This window comes from Mirounga leonina, unplaced genomic scaffold, assembly GCF_011800145.1.
Source record: "Mirounga leonina isolate KUSES-001 unplaced genomic scaffold, KU_Mleo_1.0 Mir_129, whole genome shotgun sequence".
In the NCBI taxonomy this organism is placed as follows: Eukaryota; Metazoa; Chordata; class Mammalia; order Carnivora; family Phocidae; genus Mirounga; species Mirounga leonina.
The window spans coordinates 1,582,978-1,593,623 of NW_023270323.1; the positions used below are offsets into that span (position 1 = coordinate 1,582,978).

The window sequence follows — 10,646 nt, forward strand, 5'->3', positions numbered from 1 at the left end:
AAATCTTAAAAAAAAAAAAAGACATATCTAGAGAATTATTGTTTCATTTCTATTTTTAAATTGTTACAGAGTTTGATTATTTAATAATTACCTATGCATGCTTCCTCTTCTGTGAATTGTCTGTTCAAATTGTACTGATCTCCTCATAAATATTTATAAATACTCTATATACATGATTATGTACTTTTAATGCTCTATGCTGCCTTTGTAGAAAGATTTTTTTAATGCTAGTAATATTTATCTACATTTCTGTTTCTGATTTTTTTCAGTCACTTATACTTCTAGAAGTTCTTAATCTATCCTGTAATTTTCTGTTAAATTATATTTTCTTATAATATGCTATTGTTTGATTATTTTCCTATGAGTTTTTTATTCATACATATAGATTTATGTAGGAATTTATTAAGTGGTATGACCCAACACAAACACACACACATTTTACTTTCACCATATGCTAACAGCCACCATTTCCACCACCGCCACAACCAAATAGCTAAGCAAATGCCTTGATAAAAAAAAGGCTTTGCCTTTCTCATCTGGAAGAAGGTAGACTGGCTAGGGACTCGGGACCTGAGGAAGAACACTGTGGTGAGTGTCTCTGCTTTTCTTTTTATCTCTTGTATCCCAAACTTGGAGCAGGAGATGCCAGCCACCCAGAAACAAACTTCATCAGAGTTAAAAGAATTGAATTATACAGAAGGTGTTCTCTGACCACAATGGAATCAAACCAGTCAAATACGTAAAGGAAAGATAATAGAAAAATCTCTAAACACTTGGAAACTAAACACATTTGTTAATAATCCATGAGTCAAAGGAGTTGACTCAAAATATACATGGAACTGAAAATAAAAATACAGCATATTAAAATGTATGTGACAAAGCTAAAGCAGTATAGCTCTATAACCAATAAGAAAACGTAATTCATTATTTTAAAATAACCCAAATAGAAATCTTCATGCCCAGATTGTTTCTCTGGAAAATCCTACCAGAGTTTAAAGAGGCAATAACACCAATTTTGCACAGTCTTTTCTAAAAAATAGAAGAGGAATTCATTCTATGAAGCTAGTATTACCCTGATACCGAAACCAGATGACAGTATAAAAAAGAAAACTACAGACCAATATTCTTCATGAAAATCAACGCAAAAATCCTTAAAACTATTTGCAAGTAGACTTCAGCAATATGTAAAAATAATTCTACTTCATGACCAAGTGAGGTTTATTCCAGGGATGCAGTAATGGCTCAAAGGCAAAAATCAAATATCATCTACCATATTAAGGCAAAAGAAGAAAAATCACATGATCAATTAATACAGAAAAATAATTAGAAAAAATTCAATACCAGTTCTTGGTAAAACTGTCAGAAAAGTAACTATATAGAGAAACTTCCTCAACTTGATGATGACCATCTATAAAACAGTAAGGAAACAAACTAGCATGGCTAACCTTATACTTAATGGTACAGAACTGAATGCTTTTCCTTTAAGATCAGGAAGAAAGCAAGGATGTCCACTCTCACCACACTTATTCAACATAATGTTGGATAGTCTAGCTAGTGTAAGAAAGTAAAAAAGGAAAATAAAAACAATACAGAACTGAAAGGAATACAACTGTCCCTATTTTCAGAAGACATGATTGTCTGCATAGAAAATAAGGAACCTACAAAAAACTCCTAGAAATAATAAGGAGGGTGTTCAATACAGTCACAGTAAGTAAGAAAAATATCAGTCATATTTCCAAACACTAGAAATGAGCACAGGGTCACCAAAATTAGTATAATTCCATTGACACTCACCTTCAAAATTATATACTTAGGTGCATATCTAACAAAAAGGACTTGCAGGCTGAAAACTCTACAAGGTTGATGAAAGAGATCAAAGAAAACCTAAATAAGTAGAGACATACTGTGTTTGTAGATTGGAAGACTCAACATAGTAGATATGTCAATTCTTCCCAAATTGATGTAAGTTTTAATGTAATTCCTATCAAAATTCCAACAAGGTTGGCTTTTTTTTTGCAGATATTAACAATATCACTCTAAAATTTATGTAGAAAAACAAAAGAACTAGAATAAAGCAATTTTTTTCAAGTTGACAACATTTTATTTAAATTTCTATATATAAATTTACATACTTAAAGGAAATAAAGTTTTTCTTATAAGAAAATCTAAATGTTGCCAAGAAAGCAATCTTTGCTCATCTTTCAATTTCAGTGCCACTGAAACTTTTTTTAATGTTGTTTTTGAAAGTCAACTCAGTTCAACTCAAATACATCTAGATTTTATTTAAGTCAAATAATACTTAGATTTCATTTTAGGAATTATCAAAAGATCACTGACAAATGATTTTTTACCTATAGTAATCTAAGATTTCAACCCAAATTTAGCAATATATTGTCTTTATATACTCCTAGCTTTGATTCATTCCTTTTTCTTAAAGTTTTTATTTAAATTCCAGTTAGTTAACATACAGTGTAATATTAGTTTCAAGTGTACAATACACTGATGTAACATTTCCATATGATACCTGGTGCTCATCACAACAAGTGCACTCCTTAATCCCCATCACCTATTTAACCCATCTTCCACCCACCTCCCCTTTGGTGACCATCAGTTTGTTGTCTATAGTTAAGAGTCTGTTTCTTGGTCTGCCTCTCTATTCTTTTTTACCCTCTGCTCATTTTTTTTGTTTCTTAAAGTCCACATAAGAGTTAAATCATATGGTATTTGTCATTGTCTGACTTATTTCCTTAGCATTATACTCTCTAGCTCCATCCACATCATTGCAAAATGGCAAGATGTGATTCTTTTTTACGGCTGAGTAATATTCCATTGTGTGTATCACTTCTTTTTTTTTAAATTCAATTAGCCAACATATAATACATCATTAGTTTCTGAAGTAGTGTTCAATGATGCATCAGTTGCATACAACACCCAATGCTCATCACATCATGTGCTGTCCTTAATGCCCATCGCCCAGTTATCCCATCCTCCCACCCATCTCCCTTCCCACAACCCTCAGTTCATTTCCCAGAGTCAAGAGTCTCTCATGGTTTATCTCCCTCTCTGATTTTTTCCCATTCAGTTTTCCCTCCCCTTATGATCCTCTGCACTATTTCTTATATTCCACATATGAGTAAAACCATAAAAATATGGAACACTTCATGAATTTGCATGTCATCCTTGCACAGGGGCCATGCTAATCTTCTCTATATTGTTCTAATTTTAGTATGTGTGATGCTGAAGTGAGCACTATACCACAGCTGCTTTATTCATTCATCTGTCGATGGACATCTGGGCTCCTTCCATAGTTTGGCTATTGTGGACATTGCTGCTATAAACATTGGGGCGCTGGTACCCCTTCAGATCACCACATATGCATCTTTGAGATAAATACCTAGTAGTGCAATTGCTGGGTCATAGGGTAGTTCTATTTTTAACTTTTTGAGGTATCTCCATACTGTTCTCCACAGTGGCTGCACCAGTTTGCATTCCCACCAACAGTGCAAGAGTGTTCCTTTTTCTCCACATTTTTGTCAACACTTACTTGTTTCTTGCGGTTTTTGTTTTATCCACTCTGACAGGTGTGAGGTGATATCTCATTGTAGTTTTGATTTGTATTTCTCTGATGATGAGTGATACTGAGCATCTTTTTATGTGTCTGCTGGCCATCTGTATGTCTTCTTAGGAAAAATGTCTATTCATGTCTTCTGCCTATTTTTTAATTGGATTTTTTTTGGGGGGTGTTGAGTTCTGTAAGTTCTTTTTATATTTTGGAAACTAACCCTTTATCAGGTATGTCACTTGCAAATATCTTCTCCCATTCTGAAGCTGCCTTTTAGTTTTGTTGATTGTTTCCTTTGCTTACAGAAGCTTTTTATTTTGATGAAGTCCCAATAGTTTATTTTTGGTTTTATTTCTCTTGCCTCCGGAGACATGTCTTGAAGGAAGTTTATGGCTGATGTCAAAGGGATTACTGCCTGTGTTCTCCTCTAGGATTTTGATGGTTTCGGGTCTCACATTTAAGTCTTTAATCCACTTTGAATTTAGTTTTGTTATGGTATAAGAAAGTGATCCAGTTTCATTCTTTTGCATGTTGCTGTCCAGTTTTCCTAACACCGTTTGTTGAAGTGACTGTCCTTTTTCCATTGGATATTCTTTCCTGCTTTGTTGAAGATTAATTGACCATACAGTTGTGGGTTCCCTTCTGGGTTTTCTATTCTGTTCTATTGATCCATGTTTCTATTTTTGTGCCAGTACCATACTGTCTTGATCACCACAGCTTTGTATATAATTCAAAGTCTAAAATTGTGATGCCTCCAGCTTTGCTTTTTCTTTTTCAAGGTTGCTTTGGGTCTTCAGGGTCTTCTGTGGTTCCATACAAATTTTAGGATCATTTGTTCTAGCTCTGTGAAAAATGCTGGTGGTATTTTGATAGAGATTTTATTAAATGTGTAGATTGCTTTGGGTAGTATAGATATTTTAAGAATATTTGTTCTTCCAATCCATGAGCATGGAATATCTTTTCATTTCTTTGTGTTCTCTTCAATTTTGTTAATCAGTGTTTTATGGTTTTCAGAGTACAGGTCTTTCACTTTTTTGGTTAGGTTTATTTCTAGGTATCTTATTGTTTTTGGAGCAATTGTAAATGGGATTGATTCCTTAATTTCTCTTTCTGCTGCTTCACTATTGGCATATGAAAATGCAACAGATTTCTGTACATTGATTTTGTATCCTGAGACTTTATTGAATTTGTTTATCAATTCTGGCGGTTTTTTTGTGGAATCATTTGGGTTTTCTACATAGAATATCATGTCATCTCCAAAGAGTGAAAATTTGACTTTTCCTTGCTGATTTGGATGCCTTTTATTTCTTTGTGTTGTCTGACTGCTGTAGCTAGGACTTCCAGTACTATGTTAAATAACTGTGAGAGTGGACATCCCTGTCTTTTTCCTGACCATAGAGGAAAAGCTCTCAGTTTTTTCCCATTAAGGATGATATTAGCTGTGGGTTTTTCATAGATGGCCTTTATTATGTTCAGGTATGTTCCCTCTAAACCTACTTTATCATGAGTGGATATTTTACTTTGTCAAATGCTTCTTCAGCATCTATTGAAATGATCAAATGGTTCTTATCCTTTCTTTATTAAAGTGGTATATCATAGCGATTGATTTGTGAATATTGAACCACCCTTGCAACCCAGGAAAAAAATCTCACTTGATCTTAGTGAATGATTCTTTTAATGTATTGTTGGATTCTGTTTGCTAGTATTTTATTAAGATTTTTTGCATCCATGTTCATCAGGGATATTGGCCTCTAGTTCTGTTTTTTAGTGGAGTCTTTATTTGGTTTTGGTGTCAGGATAATGCTGGCCTCATAGAATGAATTTGGAAGTTTTTCTTCCTTTTCTATTTTTTTGGAATAGTTTGAAAACAAGAGGTATTAACTCTTCTTTAAATGTTTGATAGAATTTGCTTGTGAAGCCATCTGGTCCTGGACTTTTTGTTTGTTGAGAGTTTTTTTGATTAGTGATTCTGTTTCTTTGCTGGTTATTGGTCTGCTCAGATTTTCTATTTCTTCCTGTTTCAGTTTTGGTAGTTTGTATGTTTCTAGAAATGTGTCCATTTCTTCTAGATTGTCCAATTTGTGGGCATGCAGTTTTTCATAATATTCTCTTATAATTGTTTGTATTTCTGTGGTATTGGTTGTTATTTCTCCTCTTTATTTATGATTTTATTTATTTGGGTCCTTTCTCTTTTCTTTTTGATAAGTCTGGCTAGAGGTTTATCAATTTTATTTTTTCAAAGAACCAGCTCCTGGTTGCATTGATCTGTTCTATTTTTTTTTTAATTTCTATATGATTTATTTCTACTCTAATCTTTATTATTTCCTTCCTTCTTCTGGCTTTAGGCTTTGTGTGTTCTTTTTCTAGCTCCTTCAGGTGTAAGGTTAGGTTATATATATGAGATTTTTCTTGTTTCTTGAGGTAGGCGTGTATTGCTGTATAATTCCCTCTTAGGACCACTTTTGCTGCATCCCAAAGGTTTTGGACCATTGTGTTTTCATTTCCACTTTTTTCCACATATTTTCTTTGATTTGCTGGTTGACCCATTCATCATTTAGTAGAGTGTTGTTTAACCTTCACGTATTTGTGGTCTTTCCAAATTTCTTTCTTGTGGTTGACTTCTAGTTTCATAGCATTGTGGTTAGGAAAGGTGCATGATTTGTGACCTAATATGTGCTCTATCCTGGAGAATGTTCCATGTGCACTTGAAAATAATGTGTATTCTGCTGTTTAAGGATGAAATGTTCTGAATATACCTGTTAAGTCCATCTGGTCCAGTGTGTCATTCAAAGCCATTGTTTCCTTGTTGATTCTCTCTTTAGATGATCTGTCCATTGCTGTAAGGTGTTATTTCTTAAAACAAATAAATAAATAAATTTCTTAAATAAATAAATTTTCTGTTCTCTTTTCTCTCTTCTTCTTCTGAGACTCTTATAATATGAATGTTACTTTGTTTGATGGAGTTACTGAGCTCCCTAAATCTATTCTCGTGTTGCATAATTCTTTTTTCTCTTTTGTTCAGCTTCATTATTTTCCATTATTTTGTCTTTCAGCTCACTAATTTGTTCCTCTGCTTTTTCCAGCCTGCTGTTCATTGCATCAAACCTGTTTCCAAACTCATTTATTACATTCTTCATCACTGACTGATTCTTTTTTAACTCTTTTATCTCTGTGGAAAGGGTCTCACTAATGTCTTACTCTTTTCTCAAGCCCAGTGAATATTCTTATGACTGTTTTATTTATTTATTTATTTATTTATTTATTTATTTATTTATTTATTTTTAGAAGATTTTATTTATTTATTTGAGACAGAGAGAATGAGAGAGAGAGAGAGAGCACATGAGAGGGGGGAGGGTCAGAGGGAGAAGCAGACTCCCCGCTGAGCAGGGAGCCCGATGCGGGACTCGATCCAGGGACTCCAGGATCATGACCTGAGCCGAAGGCAGTCGCTTAACCAACTGAGCCACCCAGGTGCCCATGACTGTTGTTTTAAATTCTCCATCAGGGGTGCCTGGGTGGCTGGGTCAGTTAAACATCTAACTCTCGATTTCAACTTGGGTCATGATTTTAGGGTCCTGAGATCAAGCCCCATGTCCAGCTCCATGCTCAGCATGGAGTCTGCTTCAGTTTCTCTCCTTCTGCCCCTCCCCCTGCTCGTGGTCTCTCTCTCTCTCTCAAATAAATAAATTTTTAAAAATAAATAAATAATTCTCCATCAGGCACATTACTTATATCTGTTTTGATTAGATCTCTGGCTGTGGCCTTGTCCTGTTCTTTCATTTGGGACAAATGCTTCCTCTTGGCTTTTTGTCTAAATCTCTGCCTTCTGCAATGTGTTAGAAAAGCCAGTTATGTCTCATTCTCCTGAAATAATGCCCTTGTGAAGAAGAAGCAATGTAGTGCCTAGAGTTTGGCAGTTCAGGGAGTGTCTCTGGTGTTTGCTATGCAAGTTATGCTGTTATGTCTTGGCTGCTCTATCCTTCAGACCAGTCATCTTCAGAGGCTCTCCATGCCTGCTATGGGTGGTGTTTGGTTCCTGGCCTAAATGTGTTGAGTTTTAACTAGGTGTGCTCTGGTCTGCTTGTGAAGTCAGTCCTGACACCAACTCCACCAGAACTGAGGCCCTGCAGAGCTGGTGTGGCCGGGAGACGTAGTGTGGGCAGGGTCTGTGCTGGTGTTCTGGGGGAGGGTCCTGCTGCTCTGGGACTGAGGCAAGCTTGACTGAGAAGGGCAGTCCTACCAGAACACAGTGGGGGGTGGGGCTTGGTGTAAGCAAGTTAGGCAGCCCGTGTCCATGCCTAACTACTTCCCTCAGGTGGCTCTGTTTATGTTGGAGGGTGGGAGAAGGAAATGGAGCTGGATAGTTCCTTTGTTCCTGGAGAGGCTTCCCCTTGAAAACTGCCTCTTAGGGACTCCCTTGAGAAGAGCAAATCATCTCTCCACATGTGCCCCAGGCATTCTTCAGATTGCTATTTCCACACTGTCTGCCCCCAAGTTGTTTGTTTGCCTTCTCTCCAGAAGCAGGGCAGTGCCCTCATGGCTCCATCCCAACCAAGCCTGGTGACCTTTAAAACTCTAGGCTTTAAGCCCCGCTATTTGCAAGAACTCATGAAATTCAGCCCCTGTCATTTTCCAAGCCAATGGCTTTGGGGAAACACTCTCCTTGTGTGTTCCCTTGTGTATTCTTGTCTCTCTCACCCTACTTTGAAAGCACAGCTCCCTCCCCTCCACAGCACCCACTATCTATTTCTCCCTTAGACCACATCTCCATACTTCCTACCTTCTTCAATGTGGTCCCTTGTCTCTCTATAGTTGTGGATTTTGTTCTGTGAGTCTTCAGTTTGATTTCTGGTGTATTTAGGATGATTTGACAGTCATCTAGTTGGGTCCTCCTATGCCACTGTCATTTTCTGATTCTAGAATAAAGCAATTTTGAAAAAGAAAAATAAAGTAGGAAGAATCACTCTACCCAATTTCAAGACTTATTACAGAGCTGTAGTAATCAAGACTGCATTATATTGTCAGAAGAATAGACACATAGATCAATGGAAAAGAATAGAAAATATAGGAGTAGCCCTGCGCAAATATGCCCAACTGAATTTTGACAATCATGGAAAAACCATTCATTGGAGAAAAGATGGGCTTTCAAAACATGGTGCTGGAGCAATTGGACATTCATAGGTTAAATAAATACATAAATAAAGAAAGAAATCTTGACAAACATCTCACACCTTATGCAAAAATTAACTCAAAATGTATCATGGACTTAATTTTAAAACATAAGACAATAAAACATAAGCAAATTGAAGAAAATTTTTAGAATTTAGGGCTAGACAAAAAAAAAAAATCTTAGACTAGGCATCAAAAGCACAATCCATAATAGGAAAAAATGATAAACTGGACTTCAAAACTAAAAACTCTTGCTCTTGAGAAGATCTTGCTAACACAATGAAAGGACATGCTACAGACTGGGAGGACTGTGAGAAAACATTTGCAAATCACATATTTAACAAAGGACTATTATCTAGAATATATAAGGAACTCTCAAATTTCACCAGTAAAAAACAAACAAAAACAAACAATTCCATTAGAAAATGGACAAAAGACACAACGAGATATTTTGTCAGTGAGGATACACAAATGGCAAATAAGTACATGAAAAGATGTTTGATGTCATTAGCCATTAAGGAAGGGAAATGGGAATTAGAAGCACGATGAGATATGACTAAAACCTACCAAAATGGCTAAAATTAAAAATAAATATCAATAATACCAAATTCTGGCAAGGATATGGAAGAACTGGATGATTTATACATGGCTGGTGTGAATGTAAAATGGGAATAATTCAGATGTCTTTCAATAGATGAATGGTTAAAGATACTGTGGTATAGAATTCTACTCAGCAATAAAAAGGAAAAAACTACTGAAATTGACAACCTGGATGGATGTCCAGAGAAGTATGTTGACTGAAAAACAAGGCCTATTCCAAAGCTTACATACAAACCCAAAGGTATGCTTTCATTCATATAACATTCTTAAAATACTGGTTGTCAGGGGACAAGGAGGTAGTCGATGTGGGAGGGTAGTGGTTGTGAACATAAAAGAGTAACAAGAAGAATCCTGGTGACAACATTGTTTTGTACCTTGATTGTATCAATCTTGAGATCCTGGTTGGGATGTTGTACTATAGTTTTGCAAGTGGTACCACTGGGGGACATTGGTTAAAGGGTACATAAGATACCTCTATTATTTCTTGCAATTTTATATAAAGGTACCTCAAAGTAAAACTATCTCAAAATAAAAAGTATAATAAAAAAATAGCCTTAACTGGCTATTCCATCAGAAGAATTTCCTGGATGAGGCTTACCTTTTAAAGCTACATAGTGATGAATTTCTCTTGCAATTTTCAAATGCAAATGAATAATTCAGCTTAACAAATGTATTTTGAACACTTACTATGATCAAAACAGTGCTAATTAAAATGGTTTGGGTGTGATAATGGATGCGAGGTGGTATGTTAGGAGCTTACAATATATGGAGGGAGACAGAGGCATGTACAAATAACTGTTCTAAGGAAAGTAGTAGCAAAGCAGATGTGATGGTTGAAATCTGAGGAAAATGTAATAAAATAACATGAGAAGGATAGCTTACCTACACCTGTGGGTTAGAAATGTATAGGAATTGTAGAGGAGAGTAGATTGTATGCTTTGAGCAGGGCTTAGGAAGATCAGAAGTATTTCCTTAATTAATTATACAGATATTTATTTGCATTTAATTATGCTGATTGGCTAATAGATGCTTCTGAGAAAATCTGGATTGTGCTGAAGTTCTTCTTGTATGATGTTTCATATTTGCTAATTTCCATTCATAGCAACAAATAACATGTGCCCTGATGGCAGTGTTATAATTCCCCTTATGATTTTTGCAGAAGGGATGCTGGCCATCTTTTTTTGGGCACAACTTTCAAGGTAGATTTAAAGTCCAAAAACCACTAAGTGGTTGCCATGCTATCAGGTGTCAGTGTGGTCAATAGGACAATGAGCCAAAGTGAAAGTAACAACCAAGCCTTTTTTCACTTAGAGTG

General features: G+C 35.7%; 1 non-coding gene across 1 annotated transcript; it reads right to left on the reverse strand.

Annotated features, from left to right (window-relative positions):
* Nucleotides 1-3,143: 3,143 nt before the first annotated feature.
* On the reverse strand, nucleotides 3,144-3,250 carry LOC118011009. The gene has a single exon (XR_004679401.1). It is a non-coding gene; the product is annotated as a U6 spliceosomal RNA (small nuclear RNA).
* Between the last annotated feature and the right edge of the window lie 7,396 nt (nucleotides 3,251-10,646).